This window comes from Myodes glareolus, chromosome 9 (genome assembly GCF_982192425.1).
Source record: "Myodes glareolus chromosome 9, mMyoGla1.1, whole genome shotgun sequence".
NCBI lineage: Eukaryota > Metazoa > Chordata > Mammalia > Rodentia > Cricetidae > Myodes > Myodes glareolus.
In genome coordinates this window covers 25,438,393-25,463,062 of record NC_142034.1, presented here as the reverse complement: position 1 = coordinate 25,463,062, position 24,670 = coordinate 25,438,393, and the positions used below count along the sequence as shown (strand labels likewise).

The 24,670-nt window shown below is 44.4% G+C and overlaps 2 long non-coding RNA genes across 2 annotated transcripts; both read right to left on the bottom strand.

Annotated features, from left to right (window-relative positions):
• Positions 1–9,591: 9,591 nt before the first annotated feature.
• On the bottom strand, positions 9,592–16,967 carry LOC146893272 (uncharacterized). The gene is made up of 2 exons (XR_015003801.2): positions 16,132–16,967; positions 9,592–10,038 (listed from the first exon to the last, which is right to left on the bottom strand). It is a non-coding gene; the product is annotated as an uncharacterized LOC146893272 (long non-coding RNA).
• A 5,018-nt stretch (positions 16,968–21,985) lies between these two features.
• On the bottom strand, positions 21,986–23,963 carry LOC125411024 (uncharacterized). The gene is made up of 2 exons (XR_015003434.2): positions 23,426–23,963; positions 21,986–22,364 (listed from the first exon to the last, which is right to left on the bottom strand). It is a non-coding gene; the product is annotated as an uncharacterized LOC125411024 (long non-coding RNA).
• Between the last annotated feature and the right edge of the window lie 707 nt (positions 23,964–24,670).

Sequence of the window (24,670 nt, the reverse complement as noted above, 5' to 3'; positions counted from 1 at the left end):
TCATGAAACAGAAGTAGGTAGCTCAGTATATATTAATAAGCATATTACCAGGTGGTGATGGCACAGACCTTTAATCCCAGCTCTTGGGAGGCAGAGGCAGACGGATCTCTGTGAGTTTGAGGCCAGCCTGATCTACAAAGTGAGTTCCAGGACAGCCATGGCTGTTACACAGAGTAACCCTGTCTTGAGAAACTAAAAAAGAAAAGAAAAAAAAGAAGTATATTATACTTACAGAACGGTACAGGACAGTGTATTGGTTTATGCTTTTAATCCCAGTACTCAGGAGGCAGAGGCTAATGGATCTTTTTGAGTTTGAGACTAGCCTGCCTGGTCTATAAAATGAGTTCTGGGCCAAAATATATATAATATATTTCTATATAAGCTAATATATAATGTGTGTATATTATATGATGTATGTATCATAGTATTGTGATATATGTTAGAGGTTTTTTTGTTTGCCTTTTGTGTTTTGTTTTCTTGAGACAGGGTTTCTCTGTGTAGCCCTGGCTGTGCTGGAACTTGCTCTGTAGACCAGGCTGGCCTCAAACTCAGAAATCTGCCTGCCTCTGCCTCTTGAGTATTGGTATTTAAGGTCTACAACACCACCACTGCCTGATTGATAGAGATTGTTTTTCAGGTTTTTTTTTTTTCTTTGTTCTATGGTGCTGAAGATTCTAACCCAAGGACTTGTTCGTGGTAGGTAAGTATTCTACCATATATATATATATATATATATATATATATATATATATATATATATATATATACACATATACACACACACACACACACCCCAGCCCAGATTTATGTATTGGACAGTGGCAATGGTATTGTGTAGATCCAACTGAGGCCAAAGATTAGTCCTATTTTGTCCAAAAGATTTGTTTCTCTTGGTATCTTTCCATCAGGAAATTGAGTCATACATTTCCACCTGCCTTGTTTCCTTTTGAACACCCATCACCCTTCTCATAATCGCTACTAAAGTTTGTCAATCCCGAATGACTGGCAGCTACACAGCAGACCCAGCCCATTCACTGGCGATCTTCAGATAGAGTTGGGCCTGTTCACCTCTGTTCTCGGGAAGTGTGAGACACCAGGACTTTGCAGAATGTGTGTTAAGGAGTGAAGCCAACAGCTGCAGGCAGGAAGGCAGATGTCTGTGTCTGCAGTATGGGTTTCTGGAATGCAGCTGCAATGATTCTCGTGGAATCCCAAGTCTTTAAAGGTTACAGTGTTCTGGTGCTGGCATGCTGGCATTGGGTTTCAGTCACATTTGCATTGACTTAAAAAATCTAGCCAGGAGATGACTCAGTGGGTGGAGGCCCTTGTCACTCAGACCTGGCAACCTGAGTTCCACACCCCCGTATTCTATGTAAAAGTGGGAGAAAGCAAACCCACGATATGCCCTCTGATCACATGCTTGACTTGGCACCTGCACTCACACACATGCATCATTCATGCACATAGACTTGCACATGCATAAATAAATAGGAGGCGGAGAGATGGCTGGAAGGTTAAGAGCACTTGTTGGTCTTTCAGAGGACCCAGATCTGGTTCCCAGAACCTACATGGTGCCTAATAACCATCTGTAACTTCAGTTCTCACTACATGTGGTACACAGACATACATACAATCCAAACACCCATATACACAAAATAACTCTTTTAAAAAGAAAATCAGGGGGAGGATAGCGGGAAAAAAAAGAAAAAAGAAAAAGAAAATCATTGTAGACTCAACTTGAACCAGAGCATTGGTGTAACCAAGAGGATTAGAAGCCTCAACACCATGACAATAAGTCATAAAGCCTCAATTTCTCCACCCTTGCCTTTTTTTTTTTTCAGTCCTTGACGGGAAGAATTGACATCAGAATTAGGCCTCCCTCAGTATCTGATCCCATGCCTAGCAGAGAGAATAGCCCAGTCCTTTTCCAAGCCCAGGTTATGGGTGTGGTGAAGAAAAGAGATCCAAGACACAAAGGTCTGCCAACACCTGGGAGAATCTCATCTCACGGGGTGTGACTTTATAACAGCAATTTGCCTTGGAGCCTTAGCCACATAAATAACTGAAGATGACAGTTCTCTCCTGCCAGCCTCCCTAGAGTCACTGTTGAAGTCAAGGCACTTCAAAAGCACAAGATACCAAGTGTATGGTGGTAAATGCCTGTAATCACAGCACTAGAGAGATGGGTGTAGAATTAAGAGTTCATGGTCAGCTTTAGCTACATAGTAAATTTGGGGACAGTCAAGGTTATATGAGACCTTGTCTCAAAACAAAGCAAAGTGGAGGGAGAGCTGGGAATTGATTGTGACTCAACTAGAAGTTGTCTTGTCCCTAAGGAAAAAAAAAGCAATACTAGAGGTAAATGAAGAAAGATCTTTTTTTTTTTTTTTCTGAGACAGGGTTTCTCTGTGTAAGAACCCTGGTTGTCCTGAACTCGCTTTGTAGACCAGGCTGGTCTTAGACTCACTGAAATCCACCTGCCTCTGCTTCTCAAGTGTTGGGATTAAAGGTGTGCACTACTACCTGGCACGAAGAGAGATTTTAAGACCACCATCTGGGGCACTTCCATTTTTAGAGTTTTCTCAAGACAGGATTTCTCTGGGTAACAGCCCTAGCTGTCTGCTTTATAGACCAGGCTAGCCTCAAACTCAGAGATACCTGCTTGCCTCTGCCTCCTGAGTGCTGGGATCAAAGGCGTGTGCCACCACACCCAACTATGGAGCCAGCTTTTAAGAATCTTTTTAAAAATTATACATACAATCTAAGATGCAAATGCAGCATCTCTGTATTCCTAACCAACTCAAAGAAACTAAAGCGACAAAAAAAAAAAAAAAAAAAAAGCAACTGAGCCTGTTCATTAGCCCTGAGAAGCCTGCCCAAGCAGGTTCTGGCTATGGTCTATTTTAGTTCAAAGTGCGATCACACTGTATAAAATACACATTCACTGAGAACCGAGAGACGTGGCACAAATGCCATAGGGACCTGACATCAGAAATTAGGGCAGGTCAAGAAAAATCCTCAGTCAAAAGACAAAAGACACAATTTAAACCATTCAGGAGAGATTTATGTTCTTATTACCCACACCTATGTTAACTCGGAATTGGAAGCCACAATGTTACCCAGTCTGCATCAGCAAACACAATGAACTCTAGGGTGTCCTGACCTGGTGTATATGTGCCAAGACATGCCAAAATATGTTGCTCTTTTACTTTTGTTGTTTGGTTTTATACACACACACACACACACATACACACACACACACACATAGTAAAGCAACAAAAGCTCAGTAAATGCAGGAAAGGTAACAAAGTTTGATAGAAAATGCTAGTTTGACTGTCTGCACCAAGACACAGTTTCTCTGTAGCTTTGGAGCCTGTTCTGGAACTAGCTCTTGTTGACCAGGCTGGCCTCGAGGTTACAGAGATCCACCTGTCTCTGCCTCCCCGAGTGCTGGGATTAAAGGCGCAAATTGCAATTCTAAAAGCAGATGTGTTTCATTCTTTTTCCTAAAAAAGGAATTGGAACAAGGGGTGGGGCACACTGGAGAGGTGGAATCCTGCTCTTGCCAAGGGCCTAAGTTCAGTTTCTAGCACCAACATCAGGCAACTCAAAACCACCTGGGACTCCAGCTCTTCTAGCCTCCACAAGTCTTTAAAAAAAGAACAAATGAAAGAACTTTGACCTTTCAAAACAAAAAGTTCAGGACTATGGAGATGGTAAAGCATACATCATGCAACCCTGCTGGCCTGATTCTAACCTCAGCACCCAATAAAAAGCCTGGTGTAGTAGTTCCTTCTTGGAATCCCAGCTCTGGAGAGGCAGAGACAGGATCCCTAGGGCTCCCTGGCCAATCAGTCAGCCTAATTAGCAAGCCCCAGGTCAATGAGAGACCCTGTCTTAAAAAATAAAACAACGTAAACACCTCCTCGTGAGCTTGACCTTGGCCTTCACATGCACACCAATGTGCTCCTGCACACACACACACACACACAAGCACCCACACAGGAAAAATTCAGCTGAGCATAAAGCTTACTTGCCTCGCATGTGTGAATGAGGCCCTGGATTCCATCTCCACATTGCCAAAATGAAACAAAACAACCACTACAACAAAACCACACAGAAACGAAAATCAAGGACTTCAGTTTCAAATGGGAAAATCTTCAAGTCCTTTCTCTTACACAACCTTTCTCCCAGTTTGTGGTAAAGGGCCACAGAAACACAGTGTGCTGTGTCAGAACCTTAAGACTGTATTTCAAGAGTAGCCAAAATAAGTTGGAAACTAGTTCATTTTTCTTGTCATTATTGTCACTGGTTCTTCAAATAAAAGGGAGAGGAAACTGGCGCAGGACAAAGATTCAGCAGTCTGCCCAAGTTAATTGCAAGCAAAGACTAAAAGCACAGTGAGAAGGGGGTTCAAACTCCCAGCCCTGTCTCCTGTCCACAGATCCTTGCTGACTTCTGTAACTTATAGAGAATAAGTGTCCAAATATTAGAGGGACTACCTAGGCTACGTTTTATAGGACACTCCCGATGGCAGATGCGCTTTTTCACGGTTGTCCTAAGACAGACCAACGTTTGGAAAATTCCAATACTCTGGCATTTGAGTTTAAAGAAAATTAAAGGATTGTAGCCCTGGAGTCAAGGACGTGAATAGGTAGTGTCAAGGTCAAGTAACAGGAAGGAGACAGAAAGATCTGATTGCTGGAATAGCCAGACTGCTCAAATGAGGGTAACCAAATCCTGTGCCGCAGAGAGTCAGCGGGTGCTGCGTGGAGTGCTCTAGCTGAACACAGCAGGGCTCTTTCCTTCTTTCCTTTTTCCAGTCCTTTCATCCTTTCTGAGACAGAGTCTCACTAGTAGCTCTGGCTGGCCCTGAACTCACTGGGTAGATCAGGCTGACCTCATATCTCTGCCTCCTCTGGGAGTGCAGGTAGGGCAAGCTTGTGTTTCACCACACCCAACCAGGGTAGCTGTTTTTCAAGCCCCCTCTGGAATAACAATGTTCCAGTCTCTGTTTGGCAGGCTTCTCTCCTGGAGGTCTGACAAGTCCAGAAAGGCCAAACAATAGGGTAACCCATTAGGGAAAGAGACGGGGATGACTTCATTTGAACAAAATATTCTCATTCAGCGTTTGTGAAGGCCTCAAACTGCTTTACAGAACTGAATCTACTCATTCAGTAGGAACAGCAAACCTAGCATGCATGAGAAACAGGCTTTCTAGCCATAGCTTTGTATGGTTAATCCCAGGCTCTTAGCCCTTACACAAACACTAACTGAAGAGCTGCAAATGAAGTGTCTGCTTCATTCAACAGACGATCCCTCCCTGCACCAAATGATTAAAAGTGTATTTATATGTCTTTCACCATGTAAAGGGGACAGAGTGAAAATCTATGGAGCAGAAAGTTCTTTCCTTATTATGATCATGGCTAACAGCACACTCACCAGCCAGGCCAGAGGTTTGCCAGGAAATAAAAGGAAACCTAGTTAAATTTGAATTTCTTTTTTAAAAGCTTATTTTTGGTATTCAATGTGTATGGGTGTTTTGCCTGAATGTTATGCCTGTGCTGTGCGTTGTGTGAGTGCCTGGTTCCTGCCAGATGAGGACATTAGATCCCCTAGGACTGGAGTTACAGACAGTTCTGAGCTGTCATGTGGGTGCTGGGAATTGAACCTGGATTCCCTGGAAAAGCAGCCAATGCTCTTAATCATTGAGCCATCTCTCCAGCTATCCATCTTAATTTTTGGATAAACAACCATGTGTCATTTTGTTTTAAGGAAGGAAGGGTTTGGTTGGAAACTTCACCCCAGCCGCTGACATCCTTATATCCACAGAGTCTGGAATGTTTGGGTTGGGGCTTCACCCCAGCCCCTGGCATCCATGTGTCCAAGGAGTCTGAAATGTTTGGGTGGAGGCTTCCATTTCAGGCCCCCACCCCTGGGAGTTGCCACAGTTCAGACTCCACCTCCGAGAAAGACTGCCAAATGATGGCCCCCTCCCTAGAGAGGGTGATACCATTCCCACAGGCTATTTAAACTGCTCCCCAGAGAATGAACACTTTGTCTTCCGGTCTTCCTTTCCTCTTTTTGTGGTTTTCCCAGCCTTCCTTCCCATCTCCATTCCGTCTCCATCTCTGGGGGGCTTGGAAGGCTACCTGGGAGCGCTGGCACCCATTAAACCTGGGTTGTTTTTTTTTTTCTCCTTTTCTTCTTTTGGTTTTTCGAAACAGGGTTTCTCTGTAGCTTTGAAGCCTGTGTGGAACTCGCTCTTGTAGACCAGGCTGGCCTCAAACTCACAGAGATCCGTCTGCCTCTGCTTCCCGAGTGCTGGGATTAAAGATGCCATCCCTGCCAGGCCATCTTTTTTTTTTAAATTCTATGTGCATAGGTATATATTTTGCCTACAAGCAAGCATATCTGCCCAGAATGTGTGTGCCTAGTGCCCAAGGATATCAGAAAAATTACTGGATCTCCTGGAAATGGAATTACAAATGGTCGTGAGCTGTTATGTGGGGGGCTAGAAATAGAAGCCAGATCCTTGGAAGAGCAACACGTGCTCTTAACCACTGAGCCACCTTGCCAGCCCTCCAAAATTCACCTTTTTCATATGTGTATATAAGATTTTGCTGAAAAATAGTGTACACGAAGTAAACTGGGAAGTCTAAAGTGGTAAGGTCAATGAATTGTAGCTGCAGTGTAGCTATGATTTAAAACAAGGCATGGAACCTTTGAACAACAAGCCAGGAGCTTCTTCATGGTGCTTTTCAGTCAGTGCTATTCCCTACTCACACATAACCTGACAATTACTTTCCACTTTCCAATGCCACAGAGTAATTTTGCCTCTTGTTTTTGTACTTCCCAGCCATGGGATCTTTTAGAATGTTTTGCAGCTGTGGGCCAGATCTATTTTATACAATGTGCTTGTCTAGGCCGGGCGGTGGTGGCGCACACCTTTAATCCCAGCACTCGGGAGGCAGAGGCAGGCAGATCTCTCAAAAAACGAAAAAACAAACAAACAACAACAAAAACAAACAAACAAACAAACCCAACAAACAACGTGCTTGTCTATTTGTCTCAGGAGTCTCTGGCTGGCCTTGAACTTACTATGTAGCTGAGAATAATAACCTTGATTTTCTGACCCTACTGCACCTACCTCCTGAGTGGTGGGGTCTCAAGTATGTGCTATCACACCTGGCTAACTCAGAGCTGGATCATGGGTTAAGTATCTTTATAACTTTATAAGAAACTGCCAGCCAGGTTATAGTTGTGCACACCTTTAATCCTAGCACTCCGAAGGTAGAGACAGGCAGATCTCTGTGAGTTAGAAGACAGCCTGGTTATCTACAAAGAAAAATTTCTAGTACAGCCAGGGTCACAGAGTAGAATCCAGTCTTAAAAACAAACAAACAAACAAACCAAAAAACAAAAACAAGAAAACAACAATAAAAAGAAAAAGGAAAAAAGAAGAAAAGAAACTTCTAGATAGTCTCCAAAGTAGTGTTTTACCGCACTGCCTGAGAGTCTTGGTTTCTCTACATCTTCACTAACATCTTCTGTTAGTCTTTTCTGTCTTTCTAGTGGATGTGAAGTGGCAGTTCACAGTTTGCATTTAATTCAAATCCCTTGATCATTAATCATCTTGGGCATTATCACAGTTGGGTTCCCTGGGTAGAAAACTCAAGGAGAAAATTAATTGGCAGGAAGGGTTTCTGTTGCTATTGTTGCTTTCTTGGTTTGTTGCTTTTTGGTCTTGAGAGTTTCATGCAGTCCTGACTGACCTCCCGCTCGTTATGTAGCCAAGGATAACCTTTAACTTTATTCATCTCAGCGCTCAGATTCCTGAGTGCTGGAGTTATGGCATGTGTCTCCATGCTTAGCTAGCAGTAAAGCATGTGGATAGGTGGATAGGTAGTGTATGCATATATATGTGGTTATGTGCACACGTGTGTGTACATGCGTGTCTGCCAGAAGACACTGGGTATACTCCTTGATCACTCTCCATCTTATTTTTGGGGACAGGACTTTTAACTAAACCTAGAGTTTGTCAATCCTTCTAGGGAGGTTGACCATTGAGCTTTGCTGCCCCAGAATGAGGGTTACAGATGTGTTAGCATTTCTGGTCTTTATATAGGTTCTAAAGATTCAAGCTCAAGTCCTCATACTCATACAGTAGACAGTTTATCAGCCGAGCCATCTTCACAGCCACCTGGAGGGAAACTTTTCAAAGGATTCTTTGTGTTCACAATCTGAAGCGTATTAGGGTATTTTCTTTTGGTATAACAAAATACCTAAGTCAAGTCATTAACTTAAAAATAGAATTTAAGCCAGTCCAATTGGCATATGCCTATAATCCCAGTACTTGGGAGGCCAGGGCAGAAAGATTACCTTGATTTAAGGCCATCCTGGACTAGGGACTGAGTACCAAGCAAGGACACATAGCAAGACCTTGTATTTTTTTTCAAATTTATTTATTTCAATGTATATGGCTGCTTTGTCTGCATATCTGGTATCTGTGGATATCAGAAGAGAGTGTCAGCTATCCTGGAACTAAGAGTTATCCGTGGTTGTAGCCACTATGTAGGTGCTTGGGGAATCGAACCCAGGTCCTCTAATCGAACTCAGGTCCTCTGGCAGAGCAGTGCTCTTAACTACCAGCCTGGTTTACAGAGTGAGTTCCAGGACAGCCAGGGCTGTTACGTAGAGAAACCCTGTCTCAAAAAAGCAAAAACCAAAACAAAATGAAAAAAGATGAACTGAGAAATTGTACCAAAATAATTTAGGATGAATACCTTATTAAAAAAAAAAAGGATTGTGATTGGGTGGTGGTGGTACACGCCTGTAATTTCAGCACTTGGGAAGCAGAAGCAGGTGGATCTCTGTGAGTTCAAGGCCAGCTTGGTCTTCAAGAGCTAGTTCTAAGACAGGCTCCAAAACTACAGAGAAACCCTCTCTCGAATCCCCCCCCAAAAAAGAAAGAAAACAGGATTATTTAGCTCACAGTTGTGAATGCTGTGAGCTGAAGATCAAGCTGCTTCATCAAGCCTGAAACCCCCCTCCTTGTCTATGTAACAACATGGTAGAGACTCAGAAAGGCAAGAGACTGTATGCAGAAAGGGCTAAGCATGTTGGGTAGCCTTGCTGTGTAACGATTCATTCTAAAAGAACTAATGAGGATGTTTTCATAACCTTATGTATCTCTTCCAAGAACAGTATCTCTGATAACCTAATCACCATTCACTAGATTCCACCCCTGAAAGGTTCAACTACTCACACTGCTACCGTGGACAAAACTTTGAGGACGTGAACCCCCTCCCCAGGGCACCCACTGAAACTGTATCTAAACCATAACGATGGTTAAATCTCTGTGATGTGGTCTTTGGGCTTGAGAGATGGTTCAGTGGACAGATCTCTTGCTGTGAGCGGATGAGAACCTGAATTGGAATTCCAGAAGCCACAGAAACTAGAGCCCAATTATGATTCCACCAGTCTTACTGAGGTGGAGAGTACCCAGAAACTCTTGAGGTGGAGAGTCTGGTCTATATGCAGCCAGGAGCAACGGATGAAACCCTGACTCAGAGAAGATGAAAGACGCACTGACACTTGAGGTTATTTTATGATCTTCACAGTCAAGTGTGGCATGTCCTGCCCCCACCCCTGCTCCAGACACACACACAGAGCGGAATGCAGCAGGCATCTGTGAGCTCCAGACCAGCCTGGGCTTTGGAGTGAGACCATGTCTAAAAGGAAAGAAAGGAAAGAAAAAGTGTAAAAGTCTGAAACAGGAGAAGAGAGCTATAATACCTCAGAGGGCTCAGTTGGTCCTCTAAAAAGCAATGGACCTGGATAACCTTCAAGATTTTCTGAATTCGGGCAAAGGGCTGGGCCTTTATACACCCACGTTCATTAGTCTTTGGATACAGGCCACCAGGAGGAAAGGGAGTGATCTTCGCCAAGCTGAGGTAACCACTATAGTGGACTGACAGTTGAGGGCTTCTTGCTGGCAGGCAGCCTTCCCGACAGCTGAGGACAAGGTTTCTCATTCTGAAAGGAGAATCACAGCAATTACCGGAAGTGCCTGTTCAGGGCTTATTGTTCATCTTTCTGAAGTCTTTGTTCAAATCTTGCCATTCAATGGATTGTTTTCTTTTATTGTTGATTTTTAGCTATTCCTTATATTATCTGGATAGAAATGCTTTATCAGATATATGAATGTTAATATTTCCCCCTTTTTAATGGTTAATTCATTCACTTTGTTTTTAATCTTTCGGGATTTTTTTTGTTTGTTGGTTTTGCTGTTGTTGTTTTCAAGACAGGGTTACTTTATGTAGCCCTGACTGTCCTGGAACTCAATTTGTAGACCAGGCTGGCCTCGAACTCACAGTGATTCTCCTGCCTCTGCCTCTCAAGTACTAGGATTAAAGACATGCACTACCACTACCTGGGCTCTTTTGTTTTTTTGGTTTTTTTTTTTAAGATTTTTAGTATTTTTAGTTACAGGTACGTGTGTGTCTGCATGTGGATTGTGCACATGATCGCAGGTGCCCTCAAATTCACCAGATTCCCCTGGAGCTGGAGTTACAGACAGTTGTAAGATGTCTGAAAAAGAATTTTAAATGTTGATAGTCTAGAATGATGCACACACATCATACACTCACACATATCATACCAAGAAATTATATATAATTTCAGAGCTAGAAAGAACTTCAGAGATTATCTAGTCCAACAACCAACTTTACAGATGAAATCAAGGCCCTGAGAGGCTCTAGAGTCTAGAGACGAAGGATTTGATGGCATTGTTGAACGTCAAGAAGATGACCAACAAGAAACATGCCTTTTTTTTTCGGTATTTTTTGTTTACTTCAAAAATTGTATGTTAACTGGTGGTGTTGCAGGTCTTTAATCAGAGCATTTCGGAGGCAGAGGCAGTTCGAGGCCAGCCTGGTGTACAGAGCTATTTCCAGAACAGCAAGGACTGTTACCCAGAGAAACACAGTTTGAAAATACCAAAACAAATAGAAAAAATTAATGTATAGACTCGTCTGTATGTGCGCCATGTTATAACCGGTACCTTCTTGGACTGCCAGCTCCTGAATAATGACATGGAGATTTCTTATTAATTATGAAAGCTTGGACTTAATTTAAGCTTGTTCCCAATTAGCTCTTAAAACATAAGTTAACCCTTGGCCGGGTGGTGGTGGCTCATGCCTTTAAACCCAGCATTCGGGAGGCAGAGGGAGGTGCATCTCTGTGAGTTCGAAGCCAGCCTGGTCTATAAGAGCTAGTTCCAGGACAGGCTCCAAAGCTACAGAGAAATCCTGGCTCAAAAAAGCAAATAAACAAAACAAAAAAAGCAAGTTAACCCTTTTATATTAATCTACATTGCGCCATGTGGTTCATTACCTTTCCTCAGTAAAGTGCTTCTGACTTCCTTTGAGTCTGACTGGTGAATTCCCAATTTCAGATTTATTCCTAAATTCCTATCTCTCTCTAGAAGTCCCTTCTATCATCTCCTGCCTAGCTATTGGCCATTCAGCTCCTTATTAAACCAATTAGGAGGTGCCTTAGACAGGTGAGTTAGAACAGAGATACATCTTCACGTAGTGTAAAAAAAGATTATCCCAGGTCAGGCAATGGTGGCACATGCCTTTAATCCCAGCATTTAGGAGGCAGAGGCAGGTAGATCTCTGTGAGTTCAAGGCCAGCCTGGTCTACAAGAGCTAATTTCAGGAGAGGCTCCAAAGCTACAGAGGAACCCTGTCTCGAAAAACCAAAAAAAAAAAAAAAAAAGAAAGGAAAAAAAAAAGAGTATCCCAACACCACATTCACGCAAGATCTGTTGGAAGCCCAAAGATGGTGTTGAATCCTCTGGAAATGGAGTTACAGAAGTTGTGAACCACCATGTAAATGCTCGTAACTAATTCTGGTCCTCTTATAGGAGTAGCTAGTGGCTTTAGCTGTCTGCCCTTCTTACTGACTTTCCTTGGATATACTACAGTATTTTTTTACAGTATTTTTACAGTATTTTTTTAGGACCTGTATGGGCTCCTTGCATATGAACAATTCCCTCCAGCCTGTTTCCATGGTCACATTTTCTGTTTCTTCTTTCTCCTTCTTTCTTTAGATTCATCACTGCTTTCATTTTCGACTCATGTCTAAAGAAGCTATGGATACCCAGAAAGCCTGAAAACACAGAATCCTCTTTCCTTTTGAAGTACTGATTATTTTTATGGGACATGTAGACTCACTCAGTGAAAGTCAAAGATAAACAGCCCGAGACAAAACACCACAAACTCATTTTTCAGAGCTGAACAAATGCTGTGTGAGCACTTTGTGCACTGAAGTTGGTTCAGCACAGTGAACTACGCATTCCTAAAAGGTGACATGTCGACCACAAGGCATATCATTATTGCGCATTCCATGTATTGTAGCATTCACAAGTCTTTTATTATGCATTTTCATCTGTTTCCAGATGTGGATCCTTTTCTTCTTTCTTTCCTTCTTCCCTCCTTCTTTTTTGAGATTGGGGTCTTATTTTGTAGCCCTGGCTGGAACTCACTGTGTAGACCAGGCTGGCCTAGAACCCATAGTCTGCCTCTGCACCCAAAGTGCTGATATTAAAGGCTTATGCCACCATGACTGACCATTTTTGTTACTGTTGTTGTGTATTAATTTATTTTATGTACTTGAGTGTTTTGCCTGCATGTATGTCTGTGTCTTTGGAGGGCATTAGGTCCCCTGGAACTGAAGATACAGATGGTCATGAGCTATCATGTGGGTACCGGAAACCAAATGCAGGTCATCTACAAGAGTAGCAAGGGCTCTTAACTGCTGAGCCATCTCTCCAGCACCACCAACAACAATCCTCTGCTTTTTTTCCCTTTGAGATAAGATTTCATTTAGCCCAGGCTGGCCTCAAATTCTAATTCACTACGTAACCTAGCCTGGCCTTTAGTGCCTGCTCCTCCTCCTTCCACCTGCCGAGTACTGGGAGTACAGGTGTGAACGACACTTCAAGCCTTTCCTTCCTTTTCTTTTGCTGTTTAATTCATATTTCTTCACTAGCACACATGTCAATATAACTGGTCTGTGTGCACATGGTCTCGTTTTATTTTTTTTTCTCCTTTTGAGGCAAGGTGACTGTATGTAGCTCAGACTGGCCTCAAAATTTGTATCCACCTGCCTCAAGCCCCTGAGTGCCGGGTTTACTGGCATGGGCCACAATGCCTGGTCAGTGATCTAGCTTTGAATCCAGAGCTAAATGCTTCCATGGTGTGTATTGAAAATCGGAGGGAGTAGAACAGCTGAGTTCTATTTTGGCCCTTCTCTGTGTGAGTCAATAGTCAGAATCTGGGGCCCAGACAGTTTACTTTAACAGAATAGCTTGAGAAAACAATAAAAGAAAGTTCTAGAAGGTACTACTTCCTTAGAAGTTTAAACATTTTTTGAGGCCTGTCCTAGTCTTTTTTTCTTTTCTTTTCTTTTTAAAATTATTTATTAAGTATAGAGTGTTCTGTCTGTGTGTATGCCTGCAGGCCAGAAGAGGGCACCAGACCCCATTACAGATGGTTGTGAGCCACCATGTGGTTGCTGGGAATTGAACTCAGGACCTTTTGAAGAACAGGCAGTGCACTTAACCTCTGAGCCATCTCTCCAGCCCCTTGATATGGTTTCTCTGTAGTTTTGGAGCCTGCCCTGGAACTAGCTCATGTAGACCAGGTTGGCCTAGAACTCACAGCGATCCACCTGCCTCTGCCTCCCCAGTGCAGGAATTACAGGTGTATGTCACCATGCTCAGCTTCTTTTCTTTTCCTTTCCATAATATCTTGGAGTACACAAATTCCTGCCACACAAATAAATGACCTAAAGATATCTTTGGCATGTCTAAAGCTAGTTGGAACGCACCTAACGATAGAAACTCTGTCACACAGTAATTTCAGCACTGGGGAGGTGGAGGCAGGAAAATGAAGAGTTCAGGGCCAGCCTCGACTACCTAGTGAGTTCAAGGCCAGATTAGGCTAGTGAAACCCATCTCAAGAACAAAAAAGAAAAAGGAAAGGTTTTTGTTGTTGTTGCTTGTTGTTGTTGTTTTTTATCTACTTTAGGGGCTGGAGAGATGGCTCAAGAGTTAAGAGTACTGGCTGCTCTTCCAAAGGCCCCATGCTCTGTTTCCAGCCCCCACAAAGCAGCTCACAACCACCAGTTACTCTAGTTCCAGGAGAACCAGTGCCCTCTTTTGACCTCCCAAGACATTGCACGCATGCTGTGCATAGACATACATGCAAGCAAAACCCTGTACACATAAAAGAAAAAGTTCAGCTCCCGGCCTTAGCACCATCTTCCTTGAAACTCCTGCGCCATGGGAGCGAAGTGGAGCAAGAAGCGAATGCGCAGGCTGAAGCACAAGAGGAGAAAGGTGAGGCAGAGGTCCCAGTAAACTAGTCTGTCCACACACAAAGGCCAAAGGAGCAAAGAAAGGGGTGATGAAGGCCAGGACGCTGGTACAAGTTGTTGGAGTGTGTGCTGTTGTTAGGGTAAGTCTCAGTGGGCCTGGAACCTCACCAGGTCACAGAGACCACCTGAGAGACTTGACTGCCTTCGTTACAACCGAAACAGCTCTACTGGTCCTTTGCCCTGGACCCGTGGCATTCTGGACTAGTTCTGTGCTCACTTGTTGCCAAGTGTAACCTGTGTATAATAAACCATCTTTCTTGCTATCTCAGCTGAAGCATCCAAAAAAAAGTTTAAAAAAAGTTTAAAAAACATTTTTTTTAAAAAAAAGAAACTTTGTCTAGGGGCTGGAGAGATGGCTCAGGGTAAGAGTACCGGTTGTTCCTCCAGAGGTCCTGAGTTCAATTCCCAGCAACCTACATGGTGGCTCACAACCATCTGTAATGAGATCTGGTGTCCTCTTCTGAAGTGCAGACATACACACAGGCAGTATTGTGTACATAATAAATAAATAAATCTTAAAAAAAAAAGAAAGAAAGTTTGTCTAATCCTAGCACTAGAGAGGAAGAGGCAGGAGGATCTCAGTGAGTTCAAAACCAACCTGGTCTATAGAGTGAGTTGCAGGACAGCCAGGACTGTTACACAGAGAAACCCTGTCTTGAAAAACAAAAAGAAAAAGAAAAAAAAAAAAGGAAACTTTGTCGCTGGATATAATGGTGCACGCCTTTAATTCCAACACTTGGTTGGGAGGTAGAGGCAAGCAGATCTCTGAGACCAACCTGGTCTACAGAATGAGTTCCAGGACAACCAAAGCTACACATAGAAACCTTGTATCAGAAAAATACAGTAAGTAAATAAGTAATTAAATAAATAAATAAACTAACCAACTAACTTTGTCTTCTTTGTGGCCTTGGTCTCCTGTCCAGGGCTCTTTATTCTTCAACAAGATCTTTAGTTTATATCGAGACTGTGGCTTATCATTTCTCTGCTCTTTGAAAATGAGCTTCTCCTTTTAGTTCCAGCCCTTGGGAACTTAGGGGACAGAGGCAGGTGAATCTCTGTGAGTTCGAGGTCAGCCTGGTCTATGAAGTGAGTTCCAGGATAGGCAAAGCTGTTACACAGAGAAACCCTGTCTTGACAAACAAAACGAAACAAACTTCTTAGTGGAACATGATGGTGCACTATAACCCCAGCTCTCAGGAGGCAGAGGCAAGAGAGCAATATTTCTGGGAACGGGAGGTTAACCTGGTCTACAGATAACAAGTTCCAGGCCAACCTGGGCTACATAGTGAGACCCTGTCTCAAAAGGAAAAAGAAAAAAAAAATGAACTTTTCTCTCTATCCAAAGCAAGAGATGTGAAACAGCGATAATGCCCTATCTATATCAAATGAGCAAGAGAGAACAAACGAGTCGACGGGAGTCTGCCATAAGAAGTGGTTCAGGTGCCAGCCAGTTACCTGGCAGCAGGGAAATGACTGTGGTTGCTGGTGATTTTTTCCCACCAGTAGCTGTCATCACAGTTTCCAGAAAAGCTGCCAAGAAATCGCAGAATTAGCATTTCACACAACCACTCCCAGACGCAGAAACACACTCAGAAGCCTTGGAACACTGCCCGACTGCTCTTTGCCCTCCCGCCGTCCCTTCTTCCCACCATTCCAGATAAACAGGCAAGGTGTTTGACTCACCTTTGTGTAGAAGACTTCAGAAGGTGCCTCCCTCTGCCCGTGCTCCTGAGGTCTTTAATCTCAACTGTTCCTAAGAATCAAAAAACCCCAGGGATAAACATCTTACCCTATTTTCCCTTCTCCCTTTCTCCTCTGACTGCCTCTCCTCCAACAATACCCTCAAGTCTCTAGCTCTTTAGACACTTAGCACACTCCTGCAGCTAGCAACCCAGGCAATCCGTTCATTTAAAAAAAAATGTGACTTGATTATGTTGTACCCAACACCACGGCAACGTCTAGCCCATTGTGGGGTCTTAATAGACGTCTGAATAGCCTTTCCTGAATTGGCCTCAAGCACCCACCAAATTTCAGTGTGCTAAACTGCAGGAATCTGACTGACAGGCCAACTGTTTCCTGTCTGGAAGATTCTCCAGAGAGCAGAAGACAGAGGCCCCACTGCTGCAGAGGGTAAGGGCTTGCCTAAGCTACACTCCTCTGCCTACGACCCCACCTGACACGTTCTCAGGCACAGGCTGCAGCAGTCCAGAACCTGTGCTCATTAAGATGTTAGGTCCCGTCACTGAGCAGAAACAGAACAGGCTGAGTGGGTCAGCTTGAGACAAAGCCTGAACTATAGTGCAGAGACCACTAGGAACTAGGGCAGTTAAGTTAGAATTTGGTAGGGACCTAAGTAAAACTAGTCCAAGAACAGAATGTCTGCTAGGGTTAAGAATGGTCTCTATTCCGAGTTTGAGGCCAGCCTGGTCTACGGCTACTCAGAGAAACCCAGTCTAAAAAACCAAAAAAAAAAAAAAAAGCTCTCTACTGCTAAGGAGACAGCTCAGCATAGTAAAAACCCTTCCACACAGGAAGCCACACAATGCAAACATAGGGTGTTCACATCTGTTACCCCAGCACTCATATACTGTAAGATAAGGGCCCACATAGAATTATCCAGACTCTTGAGGGTCAGCTAGCCTGGAGGATGCAGCTGCAGAAACGAGGGATCCTGCCTCAGCAAGGTGAAAGTTGAGAACCAACTTCCACAAGTTGTCCTCTGACCTCCGCACACTTACTGTGAGGACTGCACATACACACATGGATAGCACACCCACCCACAGAGGCACGCACGTGTGTGTGCGCAATCACTAAATAAACAAATTGATGTAAAAAAAGAGTTTTTTTGAAAGAGCCAAAGGGGAGAACCTCATCAAAGCTGAAAGCTGGAATACAAACATCTAGAATAATCCAGACATCAGTTTTCAGGGATTGGTGGGGAAATGAGCACTGATGATCACAAAGCCTCCCTCAGAATTGCTGGAGGGTCTACATAGCTGAAGAGGAACTTTTCGGCTGGGCTGTGGTGGCACACACCTTTAATCCCAGCACTCAGGAGGCAGGTACAGAGAGATCTCTATGAGTTCAAGGTCAGCCTAGTCAACGAGTGAGTTGCGGGACAGCTAGGGCTACAGGAAGAAACCCTGTCTTGAAAAGTCAAAAAAACAAAACAAACAAACAAAAAAAAAACTGACTTCTTTGCAACAAGGAGGTCCTCAATGATTGCTTTAGTGGGATCAGCCCCGACTGGTGGTATTAGCATGTTATTAATAAGGAGGAAAGGTACAGGAATATGCAGACAAGAAAATGAGCTTGAAAGCTGTGGATGACTCAGCAAACTATACCCCCAAATAAAGATCTCCGAAGCTGCTCCTTCCTGACTTCCGCCCCACTGCCTTTCGACCCCCTCTCTCTCTCCAAGGCAAGCCACAGACACCAGGATTCTTCTTCCCCGAGGCAGAGCACGTGTGACAGGAGGAAGAGCAGCCCTTTCCCCCAAAAGCCACAGAACCTGACGGTGTTACTGCAGCTCCCTCCACCTCTCGGCCTGAGAGAAGAAATTTACACTTAAGTTGTGACTGTAACCTATTACCCCACCCACTCTGGAAGGGAGAACACTGCACACACCACCAGCCAGGAATCTCAACAGACAGGCCCTGCTGGGTTTTCCCCCTAATCTATTCCTCTTTGGCCACACCCTTTGTGTTAAATCATCTTTCCCCGCACTGCAGTCCAAATTTTACAGAATATGGAAATAGTTCATCTTGAGTTCTGAGATCTCTGATCTGAAGGCTCCCGTGTCAAACTATGAGATGATTTGTTCTCTCTCTCTCTCTCTCTCTCTCTCTTTCTCTCTCTCAACAGAGTCTCTCTGGGTAGCCCTGGCTGTCCTGGAACTCATTCTGTAGACCAGGCTTGGCCTCAAACTCACAGAGATCTGCCTGCCTCTGCCTCTCCAGTACTGGGATCAAAGGCATGCGCCACCACCGACCAGTGTGATGTTTTGATATATGTTTACAATGCAGACAAATCATTTTGACAGATTAGAACAAAGTGCCAAAATCAACAAGATGAAATTTAACAGGGATAAAGTCAAGATTTACAGTTATGGTTTTTGTTGTTGTTGCTGTTGTTGCGGGGTGGGTTGGTTTTCCGAGACAGGGTTTCTCTGTGGCTTTGGAACCTGTCCTGGAACTAGCTCTTGTAGACCAGGCTGGACTCGAACTCACAGAGATCCGCCTGCCTCTGCCTCCTGAGTGCTGGGATTAAAGGTGTGCGCCACCACCGCCCGACTCAGTTATGTTTTTTTTAAAAAAAAATCAGTTGTGCAGGAAGGAGCTGAACTTCCTTGACAAGATTTTAGGTGAAAAGGTTCAGGTGCCAACAAACTCAATCCAGTCTCGGCTTCAGGAGAATGTCCTGTAGAGAAATCATAATCGCACTGTGTGTTGTGATGACCAGCTCTGGCCTTGTCAGTTAAGAAAGACAGGGAAAAGGTAGGATGTGTTTAGTGAGAGATCACGGTGGGGAAGCTCTCAGGACTTGTGAGGTGAGTGAGGTATGTGTAACTTCAGCACTGGGGATGTGGAGGTGAAGAGTGAGTATTAGCGGTTCAAGGTGAGCCTTAACTACATTGCAAGTTCAAGGCCAGCCTGGTCCATGTGAGAATGAGTCTCAAAAAATAAAATATTTTAAAAGCTGGTCCTCGCGGCACATGCCTGTGATCCCAGCAGCACTGGAGAGGGAGGAGGATACAGGAGGAAAACTAAGGTGACCTAAGGAAAACTAAGGTGCTCTCAAATACCGAACTGTCTATTGAATGTTGACAATTTGAAATTGCCCGTATTCAACTGACCTACAGTAATAGCTATTTCACTTGGTTTAACCTAATAGAAACAGGACATAGATTCACCCTGTGATGCTGCAGAGGGCAGTGAGGATCACCATATGTAAGAGGGAAGGAAATATCACATCAGAATAGAGAGGGCTCTCTCACTACCAGATAGTCAGAAACAGAATGGGCTGCACACAAAGATCTAGGTTTCCTGGCATTGAGGGGGTCCAGGCAGATGTGGGTGACAGGCTGCTATAGTGTAAGAATTTCTGCATTTGGTGGGAGACTGTCCATGCTCCAGCCTCTATCTGAAACCTAGGCAGCTGGCTACCACAGTTCTGAAGCAATGTTCCATTCCAACAGAACACTCTGCGTCTCAGAGGTGGTTTTGTTGTCTTCACTTTATTTTTGACACAGGATCCCTCTTCACAGCCCTGTCTAACCTGGTACTTGTTTTGTAGACAAGGTTGACGGTGAATTTGTAGTAGGTCTCCTGTTTCAGCCTCCCAAGTGCTGTGTTTACAGGCACACTCCACCACATCCAGTTGATCCTAGGTCATTTTAAACAACTGTGCCTTTGAGCATGTCTGTCTCCATGGAGTGTCATCTTTTCAGGCTCAAATGTGGCCTTGCCTGCAAGCCTCCAAAGGACTGCCATGCTCTACTTGTATCTCCTTGAACATTGTGATTGCTTTTGTCTTAGTCCTTACCAACGTTTGGCGGTGTGTGTGTGTGTGTGTGTGTGTGTGTGTGTGTATTTTTACTGTCAAATGCTAGCACCTTTGGGTCAGAAACATGTCCTTTTCATCCTTGTACCCTCAGTGCTTACAGAAGTATCTGTTTCGTAGTAAATAGTCATCGCATAAACACATAGTCCTATTCCCAGCACTTAAGGGGTGGAGACAAGAGGTTGGTAAGTTTGGGACCAGCCTGGGCTATATAGCAAATCCTAGCCCAGCCTGGGCCTTACAGCAAGGCTTTGTCTTAAAAATAAATGTTATTATAAATGAATTTCTAAGCCAACATTAATTTACAAATGGTCTTTCATTTTACGACACACCCTAATATTTTATGGACCAGGCTGACCTTGAACTCACTGAGATCTGCCTGCCACTGCCTCTCCAGTGCTAGAGTTATAGGCCTGAGCCACCACCGCCCACCCTTCTTCTACTTATTTCTAAAAGGAAAAGTCATGACTGAAGTCCCAAAATTAACTTTGATTCCCAGCCTTATTCTGGAAACAAAACAAAACAAAACCCAAAGCAAGCACACAATGAACTTCATGATTTAGACTGTTCGTCTGAGTGTTTCTTTCTTCCCTATGAGGAGAAAGGAATACAGGGCCTTTTGTGTGCTAAGCATGTATTCTACCACTCAACTATATGCAGAGTAGACTGATGTGATCATTGAACCCCTTGAAAACCTGGCCAACATTTTTGCCAGAAAAAAAAAATCACATATGCACAAGATAACACCATAAATTCATAAACTCCAATGTCTGTGGAATACAGGTCATGAGAAAGTTCTTAGAATTCTGCAATCCTGTTTTCCCATGGCATATTAAGACATTGTGCCGGGCGGTGGTAGCACACACCTTTAATCCCAGCACTCGGAAGGCAGAGGCAGGCAGATCTCTGTGAGTTCGAGGCCAGCCTGGTCTACAAGAGCTAGTTCCAGGACAGGCTCCAAAGCCACAGAGAAACCCTGTCTCAAAAAACAAAAAACAAAACAAAAAAGAAAAGACATTGTTTAAGGGGAAGAGATGGTGGTGCACACCTTTGATCCCAGCTCTAGGGAGGTAGAGGCAGGCAGATCTCTCTGAGTCTGAGGACAGTTTGGCCTGCAGAAAGAGTTCCAGGCCAACCAGTGCTACATCCTGTCTCAAAATATAAGTAAATAGGACTGAGGAAATGGTTCAGTAGTCAAGAGCAGTGGTTGCTCTTCCAGAGGACTCAAGTTTGATTCCCTGCACTCACGTGGTGGCTTACAACCAACTCCAGTTCCAAGAGACTGGATGCCCTCTTCTGGCTCCTGTGGACACCAGACACACAGGTGGTGTGCAGACATATATGCAGATGAAACACTAATGCATGTAAAATAAATCTCACATAAACAAAACAAAATGTCTGGGTAGAGGTAGGAGAGATAGATAAACACATAAGAAAGATTAAATAACCAGTCAAACACGGAAGTGAACACCTGCAATTCTAGCACTTGAGATGCTAAGGCATTCCCATCACAAGAGCAAGACCAGTCTGGGATACAGAGAAACCCTGTCTGAACAATAAAATGAAAGATTGCATTAAGAAATGGGGAACAAAAGAAACTCCATCAGAGAGTCAGGAGGATGAGAGAGGGACAGGGGTGCCGGGCCATGTCTCCAAAATTTGATCTTCTTCTTGGACCATGAAGCTTGGGGGTCCAGCCCCATGACTTTTTCCCTCTCTGAGGCTCTCTCGCTGTTCCTCCCCATTAGGCAGCCCTTCTGGAAAGCTCTGAAACTCTCTTTCTTCCAGATGGGGAGCGCTGGCAGAAAGGACGTTCTGGCTTGTTTGCAATGACTCCACACCCTCTGCCAAAGGAGAGTGCTAAAAATCTACTTTCCTGGAAACCACTTAATGGCTTTAGGAAGCAAGGCCCTACTTTAGAGGTGACCGGAACCTTTAAATAAAGGAAAGGTAAGAAAATAATTCTCAAGCCTGGTATGGTGGTGAATGTCTTCAATTCTGGCACTTGGGAGGCAGAGGCCAATCTGGTCTACAGAGTGAGTTCCAGAACAGCCAGGACTGCACAGAAAATCCTGTCCAAAACAAAACAAAAGAATGAAAGAAAAGAAAAAAGGGAAAAAAATCTTAGCATTCCTGGTACAGGGACACACAAGAATGCAATCTCCAGTCTTTAAGATGTCACCTCAGGAAGGCAGAGTTCACACCAGTCTTCCTTGCATCTTCAATGACTCCAAGTGTGTCGATCACCTGTCTAAGTGTCAGCTCGGCAGACGTCTGTCTCACACATTGCACAGGACAAATGGCGAAAGGACAAACTACGTCAGGAAGCATAAGACAAATCCACAGGACTTAATCTGGCAACATAAGAAAGAACAATATTAGCTGGGCGGTGGTGGTGCACTCCTTTAATCCCAACACTTGGGAGGCAGAGGCAGGAGGATCTCTGTGAGTTCGAGGCCAACCTGATCTACAAGAGCTAGTTCCAGGACAGGCTCCAAAGCTACAGAGAAACCCTGTCTTGAAAAACCAAAAAAAAAAACAAAAAAAAACCCACAATATTATGAAGTCCAGAAAAAGCCCAGAATATCACTGTGGTCCATGAGTACATGAGTAACTCGGTGGAGGAGAAGAATGGAATTTAGGGTTGGGTTGGAGACCTGAATTATGTCCCTAGATAAGGCCCTGAGTCACTGTGCTACTTCCTGGTCCCATGTTCCCCTCCCCCTTCTCCTGAACAGTTTTTTTTCTTGATAACTTTAGGGACGATTGTTTCAATTATTTAAAGAAATCTGCAAAATATCTAGTCCCTTCAAGTAGCAATATAGAATGGGTTTGTTCAGTTTATAACCACTAGTGCCATGAACTTCATGTTTGTGGTTAGGGTCCCCAGATAGGAATGAAGTGAGTAGGTGATCTGTTTCCTCTTCTTCGGCATTTCCTGTTTGAGATGACACGGCCACGTGGCTAGCGCAGAGGAACCCTGCAGAGATAGTCTGAGAGATGTGACTGAGAAGCACCCAGCTAGGACAGAGAGTGAGTCAGGGCTCCAGGGCTTGGTACCAACCTCTCCCGCTTGGGCCAGGAAAACTCTGGGGTGAGACAGTGAAGGCAGAAGCCAAGGGGCGGGCCTGTCAGCTGCCTGCCCTGCGGCCTCGGCCTTGTGGCTTCACCCTGGGTTGCCCTGCAGCTGTAACGTGTCTACTGACACGCAAGCCCTGAGCACTCTGTTCCCCCCTCCCCCCCCCGCCCCCTTTGCAAACCTTCCCTGGTCTAGGAGACTCCCGGAGTGAACGGAGAATCCCTGAGTGGGAGAGGAAAGGGCAGCGCCAGGTGGGAATGGGGCATTCGGGAAACACAAAGCAGAGTAAAAGAATAAGAGAGGTTCTCATGGAGGCGTGAGCTGGAAGTAACTTACCTCCCTAAAAACCAAGATAAAGGACGGAGGAGCAGCACTGTTCGGCTGCAGTGTGATGAGATGTCACTGAGGGATGAGCCGAATCACCAGCAGCCTCGGCCTCAAAACCGTAAGACTGGAGGATAAAACAGCAAGAGGGGCTCTGTGCTCCTGCAGACCTATGTATTATAACACCACGATTCCCCATCTTCAGTAGGTCAAAATTCTCCCCTAGCACTTAAATAACCCCAGTCATCTGCGCTATACCGGTCACACGATCCATATGCTATCACTCAGTGAGGTCAGTTTTGCAATTCCCATTTCACCAAAGGGTATGGGGCCACAGCAGGTTTAAGCAATTTGCTCATAGAATTTGGAAATCCTACCACAAGGTCTGTATCGGTCGCCGGAACCCCCATGGATTCCGCCATACTTAGCCGCGTTTGAGCTGAGATCAAATCAACTTAAAAAGATGTCAAAATAGTGGAGGCTTTTTAAGACTATTTTTTAAGCTCAGTAAAGAGCAAATGAGGTGAGGAGCACTAAAAAGAGAGCTCTGTACTTCCCAGTGCAGAGATGGAAAGGTCCTGAATTGCACAGGGCTTGCGATCTGAGATCCCAGTGCAGCCCTGGTGCCCTCTAGTGGAAATTTCTTGCATTAGCACACATGAAGCTCGCCGAGAGCATATCAAAAGAACGCCGTGTTAGGGAAAGTGTATTTGGATGTTGGAGCTCTATGGGTGTGGAGGATGGAGTACAGGTTAGAGAAAATGTGTGGTAAGCACCAGAGATATCACACAAGGTCCGCAGAAGAGTCATGCTGGTAAACGCTCCGGTGATCTGCTCTTGGCGTGTTATAAATAGGAAGGAGATCCATGTCCCTTGGGAATCCGGGCTTTTAGGGTTCATGAGAGAGACTTTTCCCCCCCTTTTTGTTAGGACAAACTAGTGATCAGAGATGCAAAGTGACTCGTGTAAAGCCACAGGGCAAACGAAAGTCAGCACTGGGGGCCCTGTCTCTTTGTCCCTAGAGAGCTTCTCACCGCACCACACTTTGGTTGATGGGTTGACTCTGCCCATAACTTGAGCATATAAAGACGTGAAACTTGGAGATACAAGCAGGGACAGCGTTTACCTTCATCTGCACACAAACCACGAAATTTCCACTCTTTCATTCAGTGCCTGTTATTACCAAACCTTACTTCAGGCTCTGCCTTTCCAGCCTGTGGACCCTGGGAAGGGAGGGAGCTCCCAGGCTCGTGGACT